Source organism: Bos indicus x Bos taurus, chromosome 16 (assembly GCF_003369695.1).
Source record: "Bos indicus x Bos taurus breed Angus x Brahman F1 hybrid chromosome 16, Bos_hybrid_MaternalHap_v2.0, whole genome shotgun sequence".
NCBI lineage: Eukaryota > Metazoa > Chordata > Mammalia > Artiodactyla > Bovidae > Bos > Bos indicus x Bos taurus.
The window spans coordinates 35161896-35183831 of NC_040091.1; the positions used below are offsets into that span (position 1 = coordinate 35161896).

At 39.4% G+C, this 21936-nt stretch overlaps 1 protein-coding gene and 1 non-coding gene across 8 annotated transcripts in view; both read left to right on the top strand.

The window, feature by feature from the left end:
* The window catches only part of RGS7 (regulator of G protein signaling 7), a 486265-nt gene that overhangs the window by 429094 nt on the left and 35235 nt on the right, over window positions 1-21936 (top strand). The window lies entirely within an intron of this gene.
* Window positions 6048-6119, top strand: TRNAY-GUA. Its single transcript has one exon. It is a non-coding gene; the product is annotated as a tRNA-Tyr (tRNA).

A 21936-nucleotide genomic window follows, 5' to 3' on the forward strand; every position in this document is an offset into this window, starting at 1 on the left:
GCTTCCACTCCCTCTGCGCCAGCCACAACATTAAGAGAGTCTAAACAACAACAGGGAACTGCAAAGGAAAAAACTGCACATCTCAAGCCTTATTTAGGAAGCCTTAAGGAAGGATTCTATTTTGGGGGCTTTAAAATCACTGCAGATGGTGACTGCAGCTATGAAATTAAAAGACACTTACTCCTTGGAAGGAAAGTTATGACCAACTTAGACAGCATATTAAAAAGCAGAGAAATTACTTTGCTGACAAAGGTCCATCTAGTCAAAGCTATGGTTTTTCCAGTGGTCATGTATGGATGTGAGAGTTGGACTGTGAAGAAAGCTGAGCGATGAAGAATTGATGCTTTTGAACTGTGGTGTTGGAGAAGACTCTTGAGAGTCCCTTGGACTGCAAGGAGATCCAACCAGTCCATTCTGAAGGAGATCAGTCCTGGGTGTTCATCGGAAGGACTGATGCTAAAGCTGAAACTCCAATACTTTGGCCACCTGATGCGAAGAGCTGATTCATTGAAAAAGACCCTGATGCTGGGAAAGATTGAAGGCAGGAGGAGAAGGGGATGACAGAGGATGAGCTGGTTGGATGGCATCACCGACTCAATGGACATGAGTTTGGGTAAACTCTGGGAGTTGGTGAGGGACAGGGAGGCTTGGCATGCTGCGGTCCATGGGGTCGCAAAGAATTGGACACAACTGAGCGACTGAACTGAACTGAGAGAGAGGTTTCCCTGGTGGCTTAGTGGATAAGAATCCATCTGCCAGTGCAGGAGACATGTGTTTGATCCCTGATCAGGAAGATCCCACATGCCGATCCCATGTGCCACAGCTATTAAGCCTGTGCTCTAGAGCCCGGGAACTGCAACTACTGAAGCCCAGGAGTCCTAGAGAAGCCACTGCAATGAGAGGCCTGTGTACCTCAACAAAGAGTAGCCCCCTGCCCCTCACCGCTTGCCGGGTTAGAGAAAAGCCCTTGCAGCAATGAAGACCCAGCAAAACCAAAAATAAAAAATAAATAATGTTTGTGTTTTAAAAAGCCTAAGGGAAACCTGAAGACAACTGGGGAGACACAGACAAGGAAAGCAGAGGAAAGTTTATCTCTGCTATAACAAAAGAAAGCAGTAAATACAGCTTAACCTCTAGCTAGATGTGCAAACCACACAATAAACACCTGTTTGCCTCAGGGCCTTTACCCGATACATGATAACTGGCTTTCAACAAAAAATTCACATAGAGTGAAAGGGAAGGAAAAAAAGCAGCTCAAACAGACACATTAAGCATCAGAATCAGACTCAAATATGGCAGAGATGTCGAAATTACCAAACTAAGGATTTGAAACATGTATGAAAAATGTGCTAAGGTTTCTAATGGAGGAAATGAACAACATTAAGGAATAAAGAATAGAGGTATAAACATAAATATGGAAACTCTAAGATAGAATCAGAAGAAAATGTTAGAATAAAAAATGCCTTAACATTAAATGAAGAATGCATTTGATATGCTCGTAAATAGACTGGACATGGCCAAGCAAATAATCAGTGAGCTTGAAAAAATGTCAATAGAAATTTCCAAAGCCAAAATGCAAAGAGAAAAAGGATGAAAAAGACACGAGCTGTGAAATAATTATTAAAGGTGTCACATACATATAATAGGAATACCAGAAAGACAAACAAGAGAGCAAGAAGAGAAGAAATATTTGAAGCAGTGATGAGCCATCATTTCTGAAAATTAACCGAGAGCCAGGAAGCTTAAAAAACACCACCAGACTAAATATCAAAACATCCAAACCTAGACATAACACATTTAAATTTCAGAAAGTGGACAAATCTTCAGAGAAGCCAGAGGAAAAAGAAACACTTTACATAGGGAGGAAAAAGATTAACAGTTGCATCAGACTTTTAGAAATCATGCAAGCAGGAGAGCAGAGTGAAATATTTTGTGTCGAAAGAAAAAAAACAAAAAAAAAAACTTTAGAATTCTATCCAGCAAAATTATCCTTTATAAGTGCAGGAGAAATAAACACTTTCTCAGATAAATAAAAATTGAGGGACTCTGTCATCAGGGGACTTGCAAGAAATGTGGAAAATCTTTAGAAAGAAGGAAATACCATAGGTCAGAAACTCAGGTCTATTTTTTTATTTTTAACTATCGTTCAAATGATAATAGCAGTGTTAAAGGGTACAGAAAGGAGAAGGCATTGGGAATAACCTATTATAAGGTAATTGAATGGAGTAGTATAGTGTGATTTGAAAGAGGAGTCTGATTAGATGTAAGTATGTATTGCAAACCAAAAGGCAACCACTGAGGAAAGTTTAAAATGAAATAGAATTAATATGTTAAGAAAGGCAAACAAAAGGAATAGCAAAAATTCTCAACTAAAAACATAGAAGGTAGAAAAATAGAAAAAATAAAAGGAAAAGAATCAGAGCAATGGCAATGAATAGAAAACTATGAAAAAGATATGGCAGGTATTAATCCAGCTATATTATAATCTCTTTAAACAGTGGTGGCCTAAATACACCAGTTAAAAGGGAGAGACTATCAGAGTGAATGAAAACCTAAAACCTAATTATATATTAAGAAACTCAGTTAAGTATAAAGACAGAGGTACAGATTAAAAGTAAAGTAAAGCTATGGAGAAAGTAAAGGGATGCTAACACTAGTAAACCTAGATAGCATATTGAAAAGCAGAGACATTACTTTGTCAACAAAGGTTCGTCTAGTCAAGGCTATGGTTTTTCCTGTGGTCATGTATGGATGTGAGAGTTGGACTGTGAAGAAGGCTGAGTGCCAAAGAATTGATGCTTTTGAACTGTGGTGTTGGAGAAGACTCTTGAGAGTCCCTTGGACTGCAAGGAGATCCAACCAGTCCATTCTGAAGGAGATCAGCCCTGGGATTTCTTTGGAAGGAATGATGCTGAGTTGAAACTCCAGTACTTTGGCCACCTCATGTGAAGAGTTGACTCATTGGAAAAGACTCTGATGCTGGGAGGGATTGGGGGCAGGAGGAGAAGGGAACGACAGAAGATGAGATGGCTGGATGGCATCACCGACTCGATAGACATGAGTCTAAGTGAACTCCAGGAGTTGGTGATGGACAGGGAGGCCTGGCGCGCTGCGATTCATGGGGTCGCAAAGAGTCAGACATGACTGAGCGACTGAACTGAACTGAACTGAACTGAACACTAGTCAAAAGATAGGTGGAGTTGTTGTTGTTCAGTTGTTCAGCCATGTCTGACTCCTTGTGACACCATGGACTGCAGTATGCCAAGCTTCCCTGTCTCTCAGCATCTCCTATAACTTGCTCAAACTGGTGTCCACTGAGTCAGTGATGTCATGCAACCATCTTGTCCTTTGTTGTTATCCCCTTCTTCTGCCTTCAGTCTTTCTCAGCTTCAGGGGGTTTTCCAATGAGTCGGCTCTTCTCATCAGGTGGCCAAAGTATTGGAACTTCAGCTTCAGCATAAGTCATTCCAATGAATATTCAGGATTGATTTCCTTTAGGATTGACTGGTTTGATTTCCTTACTGTCCAAGGGACTCTCAGAGTCTTCTCCAACAGTTTGAAGGCATCATTTCTTTGGCCAAAGTTCAAGGCATCATTTAATCAGCGCTCAGCCTTCTTTATGGTCCAAATCTTACACCTATACATGACTACTTGGAAAACCATAGCTTTGACTATACAGACTTTTATAGGCAAAGTGATATCTCTATATTTTAATACACTGTCTAAGTTTGTCATAGCTTTTCTTCCAAGAAGCAAGTGTCTTTTAATTTCATGGCTGTGGTCCCTGGGTGCAGTGATTTTGGAGCCCAAGAAAATAAAAGTCTGTCACGGTTTCCATTGTTTCCCCATCTATTTGCCATGAAGTGATGAGACCAGATGCCGTTATCTTTGTTTTTTGAATGTTGAGTTTTAAGCCAGCTTTTTCACTCTCCTCTTTCACTTTCATCAAATTGCTCTTTAGTTCCTTTTCACTTTCTGCCATAAGGGTGGTGTCATCTGCATATCTGAGGTTGTTGATGTTCCTCCCAGCAATCTTGATTCCAGCTTGTGCTTCATCCAGCCCAGCATTTCACATGATGTACTCTGCATAGAAGTTAAATAAGCAGGGTCACAATATACAGCCTTGATGTACTCCTTTTGCTATTTGGAACCAGTCTGTTGTTCCATGTCCAGTTCTAACTGTTACTCCTTAACCTGCGTACAGGCTTCTCAGGAGGCAGGTACGGTGGCCTGGTATTCCCATCTTTTGAAGAATTTTCCAAAGTTCGTTTTCATCCAGACAGTCAAAGGCTTTAGCATAGTCAATTAGTAGCTGTATTAATTTCAGATGAAGCCAGGTCCAGATCAAGAAAAATTATCAGAGATGAGGAGCAACATTATGTAATGATAAAGAGATTAATTATTCATGAAGACATAACAATCCTTAATGTGTGTGCACAATAGAGCATCAAAATATGAGACCGAAATTGATAGAACTGCAAGGAGAAATAGACAAATACACCATTATAGCTGTAGTCTTCAGCACACCTCTGTCATGGAATGACAGATCTAACAGGCAGAAAATCAAGAAGAACATAACTGAACTGAAGAGTGCCATTAATCAACTGGATTTAATTGATATCATAAGCTGCTTCATCCAATAGCAGCAGAATATACCTTCTCCTCAAATTCCCATGGAACACACTAAGAAAGAACACATTCGGGGCCACAAAACTCATCCTAATAAGTGTAAAAGAATTTTAATGGAAATTATATGAAGTATTCCCAGGCCACAATGGGATTAACTAGATACCAGTAATGGAAAGATAGATGGAAAATGACAAAATACTTAGAGTTAAGCAACACATTTCCAGATAATATATAGGTCCAAAAGAAGTTTCAAGAGCAATTGTAAAATATTTCAAGCTAAATGAAAATACATGTTATCAAAATCTGTGGATGCATTGAAAGTTGTACTTGGCAATTTATAAATATATGCATTGATACATATGTTAGGAAAACCTAATATCAATAATCTAAACTTTAATATTAGAAAACTAGAAAAACCCAGAAGAAAAGAAATAAAACTTAGAGCAGAAATCAATTAAATTGAAAACAGGAAAGTGATAGAGAAATACAATACTTAGAGCTGGTTCATTAAGGTTGATAAATTGCTCCTCAGTCCATGGAATTCTGTCCAAGCAAGAATACTGGAGTGGGTAGCCATTTACCTTCTCCAGGAGATCTTCCCCACCCAGGGATCAAACCAGATCTCCTGCATCGCAGGCAGGTTCTTTACAGGCTGAGCCACCAGGGAAGCCCCTCTAGTTAGAGAGCAGACACAAGTTACTAATAGCAGAAATAAAAGAGGAATGATTACCACTGATCACACAGGTGTTATTTTGATAAGAAATGAATATTGTGAACAACTCTATGCCCACGAATATGAAAACCTACATGAAATGCACAAGTTTTGTGAAAGACACAGTTTACCAAAACTCACCCAAAAAGTAATTGATATGAATATACCTACATGTATTAATGAAGAGTTGTATCTATTATTAAAGATTAAACAATCTATTCAACAAAAGAATTTAAATATATAACAAATAACCTTCCAAAATAGAAAGCAAAATCCCAGATGAATTCACTGAAGAATTCTAGCATGCATTTAAAGGAGAAATTATACCAATTTTTTTTTTTTTACTATTTTTCCTGAAAAGAGAAGAGGGCCTACTTCCTATGAATAACTCAGTCTATGATTCCAGCATTACTTTAATACCCAAACCTCACAAAGTCATTGCAAGAAAGGCAAACAAATGTCTCTCATGACCCACAGCTGCAAAATTTCCAATAAATTATGAATATATGACATCCAACAAATGTATGATAAGTATACACCACAACCAAGTGGAATTTATTCCATGTACACAATGCTAGTTCAACATTCCATAATCAACAGTTTAAAAATCATATACTCGTAACAATAGAAGCAGAAAAAATGTGACAAAATCCAACACTCAATAAAAGATAAAAATTGTCAGCAAACTAGGAATAGAGAAAGGGCTTCCCTGGTAGCTCAGCGGTTAAAGCGTCTGCCTGTAATGCGGGAGACCCAGGTTCGATCCCTGGGTTGGGAAGATCCCCTGGAGAAGGAAATGGCAACCCATTCCAGTATTCTTGCCTGGAGAATCCCATGGACGAAAGAGCCTGGTGGGCTACAGTCCACGGGGTCACAAAGAGTCAGACACGACTGAGCGACTTCACTTTCACTTTCACTTTCAGGACTAGAGGAACTTCCTCAACTTATTGATAAAGCACATTTACCAAAAACCTGCAGCTAATATCATACTTAATGGTGAAATACTATTAATAGATGGTTTCTCTCTGACGTCAGGAACAAGGCAACATGTTCCTTCTCACCACTCCTATTCAACATCTTACTGAAGGACCTAGTTAATATAATGACAAGAAAAGGTAATTGAACATGCACAAAACTGTGCTGTATGTCTCAGGGAACTCAAACAGGGGCTCTGTATGAACCTAGAGGGGTGCGATGTTGAAGCAGATGGGACAGAGGTTCAAGAGGGAGGGGACATTTGTGCACCTAAGGCCGATTCATGTTGATGTTTGACAGAAGACAAAATTCTGTAAAGCAGTTATCCTTCAATTTAAAAATAAATAAAGTAAAAAAAAAATACGCAAACGGGAAGGAAATTGGGAAGGAAGAAATAAAACTGTCTTTGTTCACGTATAACATGGTTTTTTTCTATGTAGAAAATCACAAGGAATCAACAACCACAGCAACAAAGCTCTTAAAATTAATAAACTGCAGTAATATAGTTGCAGGATATAAAGTTAATACACAGAAGTCAACTGATTTCTTATATATTAGCAATAAACACTTGGAATTTGAAATTAGAAACACAATACCATTTCATTAGCACTAAAAGTTAAATGCCATTACATATAGATTTTAAGTCTATCAAAACACACAAGAATAATATGGGGAAAGTACTGAAGCAATTTCAGTATTTGCTGAAAAAAATAAAGATCATGATAAATGCAGGGAATATTTCATGTATGGAGATAGGAAGACAAGTATTGTGAAGATGTTAGTTCTTCAATACTAGATCTATAGATTTAACACAGTCCAAATCAAAATCCCAGCAAATTATTTTGTGGCTATTGACAAACTAATTCTAAAATTTATGGAAAGGACAAATGACACAGAATAACCACCACAATACTGAAAAAGAACCACAAAGTCAGAGGACTGTGTTCATGTTCAGTTACTCAGTCATGTCTAACTCTTTGCATGCCAGGCTTCGCTGCCCTTCACCATCTCCCGGAGTTTCTTCAAACTCTTATCCACTGAGTAGGTCATGCCATCCAAGCATCTCATCCTCTGTTGCCCACTTCTCCTTCTGCCCCAGTGTTTCTCAGCATCAGGGTCTTTTCCAATGGGTCAGCTCTTGGCATCAGGTGGCCAAAGCTTCAGCTTTAGCATCAATCCTTCCAATGAATATTCAGTGTTAATTTCCTTTAGGATTGACTCGTTTGATCTCCTTGCAGTCCAAAGGACTTTCAAGAGTCTCCTCCAGCACCACCATTTGAAAGCATCATTTCTTTGGCACTCAGCCTTCTTTATGGTCCAACTCTCACATCCTTACATGACTACTGGAAAAATCATCAGATCAGATCAGTCGCTCAGTCGTGTCTGACTCTTTGCGACCCCATGAATCGCAGCACGCCAGGCCTCCCTGTCCATCACTAACTCCTGGAGTTCACTCAGACTCATGTCCATCGAGTCAGTGATGCCATCCAGCCATCTCATCCTCTGTCATCCCCTTCTCCTCCTGCCCCCAATCCATCCCAACATCAGAGTCTTTTCCATTGAGTCAACTCTTCACATGAGGTGGCCAAAGTACTGGAGTTTCAGCTTTAGCATCATTCCTTCCAAAGAAATCCCAGGGCTGATCTCCTTCAGAATGGACTGGTTGGATCTCCTTGCAGTCCAAGGGACTCTCAAGAGTCTTCTCCAACACCACAATTCAAAAGCATCAATTCTTTGGTGCTCAGCCTTCTTCACAGTACAACTCTCACATCCATACATGACCACAGGAAAAACCATAGCCTTGACTAGACGAACCTTTGTTGGCAAAGTAATGTCTCTGCTTTTGAATATGCTATCTAGGTTGGTCATAACTTTCCCTCCAAGGAGTAAGCGTCTTTTAATTTCATGGCTGCAGTCACCATCTGTAGTGATTTTGGAGCCCAGAAAAATAAAGTCTAACACTGTTTCCACTGTTTCCCCATCTATTTCCCATGAAGTGGTGGGACCGGATGCCATGATCTTCGTTTTCTGAATGTTGAGCTTTAAGCCAACTTTTTCACTCTCCTCTTTCACTTTCATCAAGAGGCTTTTGAGTTCCTCTTCACTTTCTGCCATAAGGGTGGTGTCATCTGCATATCTGAGGTTATTGATATTTCTCCCGGCAATCTTGATTCCAGCTTGTGTTTCTTCCAGTCCAGCGTTTCTCATGATGTACTCTGCATATAAGTTAAATAAACAGGGTGACAATATACAGCCTTGACGAACTCCTTTTCCTATTTGGAACCAGTCTGTTGTTCCATGTCCAGTTCTAACTGTTGCTTCCTGACCTGCATACAAATTTCTCAAGAGGCAGATCAGGTGGTCTGGTATTCCCGTCTCTTGAAGAATTTTCCACAGTTTATTGTGATCCACACAGTCAAAGGCTTTGGCATAGTCAATAAAGCAGAAATAGATGTTTTTCTGGAACTCTCTTGCTTTTTCTATGATCCAGCGGATGTTGGCAATTTGATCTAAATGGACTTCTGTAGACAAAGTGATGTCTCTGCTTTTTAATATGCTATTTAGGTTTGTTACAGCTTTTCTTCCAAGGAGCAAGTGTCTTTTAATGTCATGGTTGCAGTCACCATCCACAGTGATTTTGGAACCCAAGAAAACAAAGTCTGTCACTGTTGCCATTTTCCCCCATCTATTTGCTATGAAGTGATGGGATCAGATTCCCTGGTGGCTCAGATGGTAGAGAATAGACTGCAATGTGGGAGACTTGGGTTCAGTCCCTGGGTCAGGAAGATCCCCTGGAGAAGGAAATGACAACCCACTTCAATGTTCTTGCCTGGAAAATTCCACGGACAGAGGAGCTTAACAGGTTAGAGTCCATAGGGTCACAAAGAGTTGGACATGACTAAGCGATTGACACACACACACACACACACACACACACACGCACAGATGGGAATGGACACCATGATCTTAGGGTTTTGAATGTTGAGTTTTAAGCCAGTTTTTTGCTTTCCTCTTTCACCTTCATTAAGAGGTTCTTTAGTTCCTCTTCGCTTTCTGCCATCAGGGTGGTGTCATCTGCATATCTGAGGTCACTGGTATTTCTCCCAGAAATCTTGATTCCAACTTGAGCTTCATCCAGCCCAGCATTCCGCATGACGTACTCTGCATATAAGCTACTATAATTAAAACAGTATAGTACTGATAAGAAAATACGTAAATACATCAGTTGAATAGATAGCCCAGAATTATATTTGACAAAGGGTGAAACAAGTCAATGGAGAAAGAATAGTCTTCCCCAAGAATGTTGCTGAAAGAACTGAAGACCCACATTCAAAAAAACAGAAGAAAAACGTGAATCTAGATATAGACCTTATAACTTTTTTAAAAATTACCTCAAAATGGATCATTCACCTAAATGTAAAATGCTAAATTGTAAATTCTTAGAGAATAACATATGAGACAATTTGGATGACCCTTGGTTTGGTGATATGTTTTTAGATTCAACACTAAAGGCATAAAAGAAAAATTTGGTAAGTCAGTTTATTAAAATTAAATCTTTGGGGTCTGTGAAAAACACTGTTATAAGAATGAGAGGACAAATCACAGACTGGGACCATAATATCAAAATAAATAAGTAACTGAAAATTGACTAGTATCCAGAATATACAAAGAATTCTTAAAACTCAACAGTGAGAAACCAACCAATTAAGAATGGACAAAAGATCTGTATAGACACCTCACCAAAGAAGATACACAGATGGCAAGTAGGTATACGAAAAGGTGTTCAACATCATGTATCATTAGGACATTTTAGCACATTCAGACCAAATCAGATCAGATCAGTCACTCAGTCGTGTCCGACTCTTTGCGACCCCATGAATCACAGCACGCCAGGCCTCCCTGTCCATCACCAACTCCCGGAGTTCATTGAGACTCACGTCCATCGAGTCAGTGATGCCATCCAGCCATCTCATCCTCTGTCGTCCCCTTTTCCTCCTGCCCCCAATCCCTCCCAGCATCAGAGTCTTTTCCAATGAGTCAACTCTTAGCATGAGGTGGCCAAAGTACTGGAGTTTCAGCTTTAGCATCATTCCTTCCTAAGAAATCACAGGGCACATTACTGGCCTGTAAAAGGGAGGTACACCTCTCCACTGTGGAACGTATTACTTTGGAGCCTCTTATATCCTTTGGAATTAAAGGATTTTGAGTTCAAATCACTATTGTAATTCAAGGCACTATTACATTCAATATATGTAATTCATCATATGTTCCAATATGATTTTTATGAACTTGTCATTTTATCATTGTCTCGTGTTATCTATTATAATAATCATTATAAGCATTTTGAACTTACTGAGAGTTATTTATACTAATGGAAATTTTATTTGGTTCTTCTTCACCTTTTACATTACACCATTAAATCACCAGTACTAGCAATAGTAATATTTACAGAATTAAAAATTTCTGTCACCAATTTGGTCACATTTTCCTACTTTTTGGGTTCTCAATTTTTATGCTGTAGGAAATTTTTGTTGCCATCAGAGAGCTAGCCTAGGTTTCATTCCTTCATTCTTCCATTCAGTAAACAGAGTCAAAGAGTTAAAATCAAAACTTCTAAGTCATTTGATGATATTCAGTCTGAGGATCAGGGATTCCAAGACTGTATGCTGCTGCTCACCTTCCATGAATGAGATCCCAGAGAGACAACAACGCAGTGTGAACCAAAAGCCATGTCACTGATGCTTATGGAAGTATCCTAGAAGCCAACCCAGGGCTCCTCTGTGTATGGCAAGTTGGAGCTTGTATGGTAAATCCAAGAGGGACTTTTTAAATCTCCCCTTTGAAAAATCTTTGCATGTCCCCAAATTACAACCAGATTTTTGTAAGGAAAGAATCATAGAAAGTGTTGGAGATCAGTCACTTGTGTACGTGGCAGACCAGGTGCAACAGAACAAAAGGGTCCATGCACATGCGCCTCAGGCTTTGTCTCTTCAAGGAGCTCATATTCAATATTTTATCCAAGGTAAGTACAACAACTAACTCTTGGTGATTTTTTTATTCCTGAATAATTCTAGCTGGGAATACTTTCAGTATTTTAAAACTGAACCTGAAACGTGAGCAATGCCATTGATCACAGAGAAGCTCTAGGCAGACTTATGTGTTAGACTCCTCTTGGTAGCTTGTTGAGAACTGTAACAGTCTGTGTCAACACCACAACAGCTAGTATATAAAATAGAAATATCATTGAAGGGTGAACAGACCATTCATGGATGTTAAATGGAAGGGTATTATTTCAACCAGAGCAGATTAGGAGAATGTGAAGAATAATTTAAGGAAGTATAGCCAATACTCTGAATAAGGAGGCTGCTCTACCACCCTCTTGGTAATTGACCATTAGATAATAATCTTGCACATTCAGTGATGTGCTTCTATCAGCAATGATGATGCAAAAAGGCAAAGACACAAAAGGTTGGGTCAGAGGCAGGTTATTGTATAAACATTTATGTTGGAAATGATCTGTGCCATTACTCAATGAATGCATGTGTGCTCAGTCATGTCCAACTTTTTGCGACCCCATGGTCTGTAGTCAGCCAGACTCCTCTGTCCATGGAATTTTCCAGGCCAGAAAACTGGAGCGGGTTGCCATTTCCTCTTCCAGGGGATCTTCCCGACCCAGGGATCAAACCCACCCACTTATCCTACGTCTCCTGCATTGGCAGATAGTTTCTTTACCACTGCATCTCTGCGAAGTCTCGTGACTTGATAATGACTGCATAAGGAGCTGCATTCCAATTGGAAAATTCAGTAAATATTAAAAATCACATGTAAATACAATATCAGAGTTATCCCTGACTCATGTCTTCACTTCCATTTATTTCTGTCCCAGGCTTCCTCATCTCAGCTGATGGCAACTCAGTTGCCAAAACCTAGAAGTCATCATTGACAATTCTCTTCCTTTTAGCTCCCTAACCCAACACATCAGCAAATTTTACTGATCCTGGCTTCAAAATATTTCCCAAATACAATACCCACGATCTTTAATGCTGATGTGCAGATGCCCTCAGCATCATTTCTTGCCTAGATGATTACAGTAGCCCTGTGACTGGTGTCCTTGCTTCCACTTTTGTTCTATCCCCATCCTGATGATCAGTTCCCAAAGGACTCACAATTTCCAGTTTGTTTGTTTGTTTTTTTAAGTAGACTTTCGTAGAGCAGTTCTAGGTTCCCAGAAAAATTAAGCAAAAAGTATAGGTAGTTCCTGTACCCCCTCTTCCCTTCCCACACACAGCCTCCCCCCATTATCAACATCCCCAGAATGGTACTTTGTTATAAGTGAAACTACACAGCACTGTCACCCAGAATCTATAGTTTACATTAAGGTTCACTCTTGGTATTTTACATTCTGTGGGTTTGAACAAATATATAATGACACCTATCCAGCATTATAGTATCATACAGAGTAATTTCACTGCTCCCCCAAATCCTCTAGCTCCACCTGTTCTTACTCCTTATTCCCAACCCCTGGCAACCACTGATTTTTTTTTTTTTAAACTGTGTCCAAGGTTATGACAGGGAAACCTGGTGTGCTGCAGCCAGGGTTGCAAAGATTTGGACATGACTGAGCAAGTTTACAACAGCAATATTCCAGAATCTCATATAGTTGGAATGATACTATGTGTAGCCTTTTCAGATTGACTTCTTTCACTAAGTAAGAGGCATGTCAGTTTCCTTCATGTCTTTTCATGTTTAACATCTTATTTGTTTTCAGTGCTAAAAAATATTCCACTGCATATCTGTACCACAGTTTATGTATCCATTCACCTAATGAAGGACATCTTGAGTACTCCCAAGTTTTGGCAATTATAAATAAACCATCCACATGCAGGTTTTTATGAGGATCTAACTTTTCAACTCTTTTGGATAAATACTAAAGAGTACAATTGCTGGATCGTGTGATTAGAGGTATATTTAGTTTGTAAGAAACCACCAAACTATCTTTCAAAGTGACTGTACCATTTTACATTTCCATCAGCAACAAATGAGAGTTCCTGTTGTCTCACATTCTCTTAGGCATCTGGAATTGCCAGTGTTTTGGTCTTTCTAATAGGTGGTGTAATGGTATTTCATTGTTTCTTTAATTTACAATTTCCTAACGACACATGATGTGAAGCATCTTTTCATATGCTTATTTTCCATGTGTATATCTTCATCAGTGAGTTGCCTGTTCAAATCTTTTACCCATTTTTTAACCATGTTGTTCATTTTCTTATCATTGAATTTTAAGAGTCTCTGTATATTTTAGATAATAATCCTTTATCGGATCTGTATTTTGCAAATATTTTTCCTAGTCTGTGACTTATCTTCTTGTTTCCTTGACAGTATCTTTCATAGAGCAAAAGTTTTTAATTTTTATGAACTTCAACTTATCAATTATTTCTTTCATGGATTGTGCCTTTGCTGTTGAATTAAAAAGTCATCCCCAAACCCAAGATCACCTAAATTTTCTTTTATGTTATCTTTTAGGAGTTTTATAGTTTATCATTTCACACTTAGTCCAATTTTTTATGAAGGATATAAAGTTTGAGTGGGTTTTTAAAAATGTAGAGCATAACAAGCCACTTTCATGTTTGAAACACTCCAGTAACTACCACTTATGTTTAGAATTGAACCAGAGATTTTTACCATAATCTATAATTTCTACCTAAGCTAACCACTTTCCACAATTCCAGGCTGTCCTGGTATATTTCTCTCCCCTCTGCCACAGTAGACTTCCTTGTGCCTTTTGACATGCAGAGGTCATTCATAACATACACAAAAGTAGGATTACTTAATTAACAATCTATAGACAACAATTAAGATGGAGTAGAAATCAAATGAGTAAATATTATAGAAGAGAGTGAATGTAGTGAATTCCAGGAACTTCCCTGGTGGCTCAGTGGTGAAGAATCCATCTACCAATGCCAGAGACTTGGATTTGATCCCTGGTTCGCAGTTCAGTTACTTAGTGCGGAGCAATTAAGCCCGTACGCCACGACTGTTGAGTCTGTACTCTGGAGCCCAGGAACCACAACTGTTAAAGCCTGCACACTCTGTAGCCTGTGCGCAGCAGCAAGAGAAGCTGCTTCAGTGAAAAGCCCAAGCACCACATCTAAAAAATAGCCCCTGCTCATCCCAACTAGAGAAAAGTCCTCACAGCAGTGAAGACCCAGCACAGCCAGTAAATAAAAGATTATATCAAAAAAACCAACTCCTTCAAAAAAAGGGGAGAAGAATTCCAGCCACAGACAACTTCTTTCAGTTTGTGTGTAGCATTTAGTAAATGAGTAGGTCAGCCAAGCTGAAAGGATCAGAAGTTAAATCAATTGGCAAGTACCCAAGAAGAGAAAGAAAAGTTTGAATTGGATCTTTAAAAAATATCCTGAGGTTGAACACTTTAAAAACCTAGAATTGCTTTGTATAAGAATAAGGGATCATTTTAACTGAGGTACAATATGTTGCAAATTGAATTTTTAAAACTGGTACAGTGTTACAGAAGGACAGATCATTTTCAATAATGTATTTTTTTGACCCAATAATTAACATATATTCAAAATGTTAATTCTCCCAGGGTCAAGTCTGAATTTTTAATTTCCAGGAATGTGTGTATCTCTTACTATCAGCTCCATATGCCGCCTGATTCTTAAATCTCCACTTACTTGTCCCTTAGGACATTGTTTTGCAGTTACATATCAGCCATACTGATTGAATTTAGGGAGTTGTTTTCTCCATTACTTTTAATAGTGCTGTTCTTCATCAAAGAATCCTTCAGGTATCCCAAGTTATCCTGAACTCAGGTTTGCCTTCTGCTACAGGAGAGGAAATAAGTGATTTTTAAATTCTTTTAAATAAAATGTCAACAGTGAAACCAAGAATTCCAGCTTCTGTTTTGCAACTCTTTAAGACACTTAAGTGAGCACTGTGTCAATAATAGTTCTCAATAGTATGCTCCTTTTGCCCCTGCAGGAATGGATTCCAAGACATTAAATTCTGCTTTTAGCAAACAATATTACAGTAGTGTTACAACACAGGTTAGTTTTGTTGAAAATAAATTCTCCTTTGAATCACTAGAAATAGTTCTTTTCTAGGCCAATGTAAATGCAATTGTATTATTTCTTAAATCCAACAGTAATGTATACTTCATTATATCTGTAAAATAGTACATATTTGACCATTTTTACTGAGTGCCTACTTGGTAATGGTACTGTCATTTGTGTCTTATTGGGAAGATACGTTTTGAACATTTCAAGTGAATCTGTTGCCAGCTAGTGGTATGGGTTTGGGTGGACTCCGGGAGTTGGTGATGGACAGGGAGGCCTGGCGTGCTGCGGTTCATGGGGTCGCAAAGAGTCGGACACGACTGAGCGACTGAACTGAACTGAACTGAGTGGTACATATTATATGTGCTTCAAAAGGATAACTGCCTTTTCAAAATAACCAAGGGGCACATCAAATTTACTTAAAAGCAAAGTTTTAAAAAAATCTTTATCTGCCACATTGGTGAGGAACAGCAGTATTCATGTAAGAATGGATGTCTGGAATGTCCTCTTGACGTGTAATGCCCTCTGCCATCTACTGCCTAGTCCTTAGGCTCCCACACTGTGATGATACATCTGTCTGGCATCCTTACTATATTAACAGAATAATGAGGTATGGTCATACCTTCATTTTTATACCTTACCACTTACCACTAGGTTTAGATACAAAAATAAATTTTCTTAAAATTATTATTTTAAAAATTCCAAAGAAATATTCCCATATTTCACCCACTTCAGTGCCTGATTTCTGAAAGTAGTTATTTTGAAATGACATTAATTATTCAGAAATACACCAGAGGGCTTTGAGTATTGAAGCTTTTTCAGTCTTCAAGAATCCCCTATGTAAGCTTAGATACCAGAGACCGGTCTAAGCATTAGCTTCCTAAGGGGCTCTTTAGAAATGAAAGGAAGCTGGAAGTCCACTGAGACAAGCATCCCAGGTTCAGTTTATTATTTTAACCATTGTGCCATTAGCAAAAAATTTTGAACTAGCATATTTCATTAGTCTGGAATGGGAGCTGAGTTATGGGACATTACCTCAGGGTTCAGTCTTCTAATAATATTTACTTTTAGGATCTATGACTTCTCATTAATTTGCTGATCAATGGTGTTAAAAATTGGTTCAAGTAGAATTTTAGATGTTTGCTAAGGGCTCATTAACTAAATTTGAAAGACCAAAATTTTTTAACTTTGAAAAGGAAAATTCTCTTTGAGAGGGCAGTCAGATACATTTTTATACAAGGAGAAAATATCTTTCTACTTCGTGCCTTCAGTGGTTGACACAATTTCTAGGGCCATTTATAAATACCCATTTGGTATGACTTGGTATGAAGTAAGATTGATTTAGAATTCTAGCTTATAACAGAAGGAGCTTTCAAGTTCTATTAGTTCAGACTCCTCTTGTGTATATAGAAAATATATTTTCTGGTGTTTGTTTTTTTTTAATTGGCCTATTTATCTCAGAAACATTGGAAGAATAGTCTTCAATGTGTGTGCTCTGTATGATGCAATCATTTAAAGCATCTGCTAGGTAAATTTGGGGTAAGTGATCACACTTTCTGTTTTCTTCCACCTTTCCCTGCTTCTATGCAAGGTAGTTTTGATAGGAGTGTGGAGTATAAATGCTTTGTTTTTATATGATCTCATACAGTGGAGAAAGGGTCAACCATCCACAGGACTTCTGACTTCTTTCTGATTTCTGCTTTAGATACGTCAGTCGAGTTTATTCCTGGGACTGCTCTCATGGGAATACCATCTCATCTTTGGGTGCTCACTGGAGTTTGTATTCCAGACATTTGTGCTACCAACATAAAAATCCCTGCACACTTTGGCCTTGTCTCAACCTCAGGTTCCCATCCATCTATTAGTCTCAGAATTTCTGCCTCCTTTACCACTGAGACATGCAACAAAATCTGGATCTCTTGCCTACTTCCTACAGGCCCTAAGAAATACTATCTCAGTTTTATCTCTCTTGCCAACTCCAATTGTAAAGATTCACATTGAGTGTGATGGCATGTGGTGATTCTTCTAGGTAAGCGGGACCAGCTATCCAACCCACACATTATAGGCTCCCTCATAATTGACTGGGTATTTCTATCACTCTTTTCATTCTGCCTGGGCTTTCTTCTCCAGAGGAAGAAAATGAGGACACATGTCGGATGCTGCGTCTTACCTTTATTTCTCTTTTCCCCCTCAGTTACAGAGGGACATGCCTTCCTTTTCCTGTATATCACATTCTCATTTATCCCACTCCTTAAATTATAGAAGAAAATCTTCTGTGATCTGTCTTGTCATGCTTGACTCTTGATATATCAATAAGAGCTTAAGGAATTTCAGTGTCTACCATTCTCTAATAAGCTTAGGGGTAGAAGGCTGCAAGGAAATGGAAATTGAATGGGAAATGAACACACACTGCTTTAATATTTATAAAACATTATCTTTGTCACTTCTAGATCAATGGTTATGAATTTTTGTTGCTCAGTCGCTCAGTCTTGTCTGACTTTTTGCGACCCATGCAGCACACCAGGCTTCCCTGTCCTTCAGAATCTCCCAGAGCTTGTTCAAACTCATGTCCACTGAGTCAGTGATGCCATCTGACCATCTCATCCTCTGTTGTCCCCGTCTCCTTCAGTCTTTCCCAGCATCAGGGCTTTTTCTAATGAGTTGGCTTTGCATCAGGCGGCCAAAGTATTGGAGCTTCAGCATTAGTCCTTCCGATGAATGTTCAGGATTGATTTTCTTTAGGATTGACTGGTTTGAACTCCTTGCTGTCCAAGGGATTCTCAAAAGAGTCTTCTCCAGCACCACAGTCTGAAAGCATCAATTGAGAAGGCGATGGCACCCCACTCCAGTACTCTTGCCTGGCAAATCCCATGGACGGAGGAGCCTGGTAGGCTGCAGTCCATGGGGTCGCAAAGAGTCGGACGCGACTGAGTGATTTCCCTTTCACTTTTCACTTTCATGTATTGGAGAAGGAAATGGCAACCCACTCCAGTGTTCTTGCCTGGAGAATCCCAGGGATGGGGGATCCTGGTGGGCTGCCGTCTATGAGGTCACACAGAGTCAGACATGACTGAAGTGACTTAGCAGCGGCAGCCTTCTTTATGGTCCAACTCTCACATTCATACATGACTACCGGAAAAACCCTAGCTTTGACAAGATGGTCTTTTGTAAGCAAAGTGATGTCTCTGCTGTGTAATATGCTGTCTAGGTTTGACATAGATTTTCTTTCAAGGAGCAAGCGTCTATGAATACTGGCTGCATATTAAAATCATCAGTGAGAGAGGATATGAAATGGCTGGTAGTGGGGGAGAGGGGACTTGTTAATGTACACTTACACTAGAACCAGCCATAGAAAATTAAATCAGAATATCAAATATTGATCAGTCTGATGCCGATAAAGTTTAAGTGAATCGCTCAGTGTCAGTTAGTAAATAAGTCTCACACAGGAGGGTGCTCTTCCCCTAAGCAGATCATGGTGCTAAACCAGCTGCTTCTGTTGTTTTTGAAAAAATTATTTATTTACTATTTATTTTTGGCTGAGTTTGCCTTTTGTTGCTGTGTGGGCTTTCTTTAGCTGCATCAAGTTGGGGCTGCTCTCTACTTGTGGTGTGCAGGCTTCTCACGACAGCGGCTACTCTAGTTGCGGAGCATGGGTTCTAGGCACATGGGCTTCTATAGTTCTGGCTCGGTAGTTGTGGCTCACAGGCTCAGGGTGCAGGCTCAGAAGTTGTGACGCACAGGCTTAGGTGCTCCATGGCATATGGGATCTTCCTGGACCAGGGGTCGAACGTGCATCCCCTGTGTTGGCAAGTGGATTGTTAACCACTGGACCACCAGGGAAGTTCTTTTCTTTTATAAATTATTTATTTATTTACTTATTTTTGGCTGTGCTATTTCTATTCTTAAATAGATATGCAAACCAAATTTATAGTTTATTTAATGTTTACAGGAAATGGCAACCCACTCCAGTGTTCTTGCCTGGATAATCCCATGGACGGAGGAGCCTGGTGGGCTACAGTCCACGGGGTCGCAAAGAGTCAGACATGACTGAGCGACTTCACTTTCACTTTCACTTAATGTTTACAGGGCAGTGTATTATAGTATATATATATTTCACATACAACCTACAAAGAAAACAATTCAAGAGAAAAATGCTTTCTTCATTTACTTCTTTATCCCTTACAACATTGTAGTGGAGTATTGTCACAATGGTTGTACTGTCAGGAGAAGGGTCTCTAAGAAAAATGTCCTAGGTTCTCATTATACAAAGAGCTAATCCCTATTGCTTGCCAGTGCTTGTGTAGAACAACTTATTTCTCTATCACATCAGTGCTGCCTTTCGCCCTTGCCTCTATATCCTCCCAGCTCCTCAAACTCATTTTCTCCACTTTCATATTTTCTCTGGAGTCACTTTCAAGGGTAACTGATGATCTTTCAGTCTGTGCAGAGAAAATAGAGAAATTGAGCAGAGATATACAATGTAATAATTTTAACTAGTACCAGAGATCCCTGCATCCTGTATCAAAAGTTGCAAGTAAAGGAAATACAACCATGTAACTACTAACTTCCAATCACATCTAAAGGATAAGCGATGTCTAAGGAATGCTCAAACTCATTTTGAGTTTGCACTCATTGCACTCATCTCACACACTAGGAAACTAATGCTCAAAATTCTCCAAGCCAGGCTTCAGCAATACATGAACTGTGAACTTCCAGATGTTCAAGCTGGTTTTAGAAAAGGCAGAGGAACCAGAGATCAAATTGCCAACATCCATTGGGTCATCAAAAAAAGCAAGAGAGTTCCAGAAAAACATCTACTTCTGCTTTATTGACTATGCCAAAGCCTTTGACTGTGTGGATCACAAAAAACTGTGGAAAATTCTGAAAGAGATGGGAATACCAGACCACCTGACCTGCCTCTTGAGAAATCTGTATGCAGGTCAGGAAGCAACAGTTAGAACTGGACATGGAACAACAGACTGGTTCCAAATAGGAAAAAGAGTATGTCAACGCTGTATATTGTCACCCTGCTTATTTAACCTATATGCAGAGTACATCATGAGAAATGCTGGGCTGGAAGAAGCACAAGCTGAAATCAAGACTGCCGGGAGAAATATCAATAACCTCAGATATGTAGATGACACCACCCTTATGGCAGAAAGTGAAGAGGAACTAAAAAGCCTCTTGATGAAAGTAAAGAGGAGAGTGAAAAAGTTGATTTAAAGCTCAATATTCAGAAAACGAAGATCATGGCATCTGGTCCCATCACTTCATGGGAAATAGATGGGGAAACAGTGGAAACAGTGTCAGACTTTATTTTGGGGGGCTCCAAAATCACTGCAGATGGTGATTGCAGCCATGAAATTAAAAGACGCTTACTCCTTGGAAGGAAAGTTATGACCAACCTAGATAGCATATTCAAAAGCAGAGACATTACTTTGCCAACAAAGGTCCGTCTAGTCAAGGCTATGGTTTTTCCAGTAGTCATGTATGGATGTGAGAGTTGGACTGTGAAGAAGGCTGAGCACCGAAGAATTGAAGCTTTTGAACTGTGGTGTTGGAGAAGACTCTTGAGAGTCCCTTGGACTGCAAAGAGATCCAACCAGTCCATTCTGAAGGAGATCAGCCCTGGTTGTTCATTGGAAGGAATGATGCTAAAGCTGAAACTCCAGTACTTTGGCCACCTCATGCGAAGAGTTGACTCATTGGAAAAGACTCTAATGCCGGGAGGCATTGGGGGCAGGAGGAGAAGGGGAGGACAGAGGATGAGATGGCTGGATGGCATCAGTGACTCGATGGACATGAGTTTGAGTGAACTCCAGGAGTTGGTGATGGACAGGGAGGCCTGGAGTGCTGCACTTCATAGGGTCGCAAAGAGTCGGACACGACTGAGCAACTGAACTGAACTGAAGGACCTTTCTCCATTAAGATCTCAAGTATTTTTAATCTCCTTTCTTCTGTTTCCTGATTTGTGTTTTCTCTCTCCCACCCTCTCTCTCTTTCCTTTTCTTCTTCCTTCTCCTACCTCTTCCTTTTTCTTTCTCCCTCCCTCCTTTTCTCTTCTCCAAATAAGAAAGAAGCTTTAGAGTTCTTTGTTTCTTTGCAACAGAAAAATAAATGTGGCAAAATGATATTCCTGTGGTTGTCAAAAATCAAGGAGCAAACTGTCCAAACTTTTCCTCCAACCCACCCTGTTTGAAAGGGGCTCACCTGTCTATGAAAAGGGAAAAAGAAAAGAATTCTGAAAAGAAGCATGGTCTGTTGATTACCAGTTGCTTTCTTCATCTTCCACATTTTGACCATTAACTCCACTGCACATTCTGTCTACAGACAAACAAATATTCCAAGTCACTGGATGTCACTGATCCCTGTAGAAAAATTTCTCTGGGATTTGAGCTGGTTCAACTGAATGCCATTGATTTTCTAACTTAGGAGATGCACATCACCGTCTAATAAGTGTCATCTCATCCAGATAATGTAGACTCTGAGGGAAGCTGAATGCAGATATCAGCTGGGGGCATCACCTTATTTGGTCTCTAGATA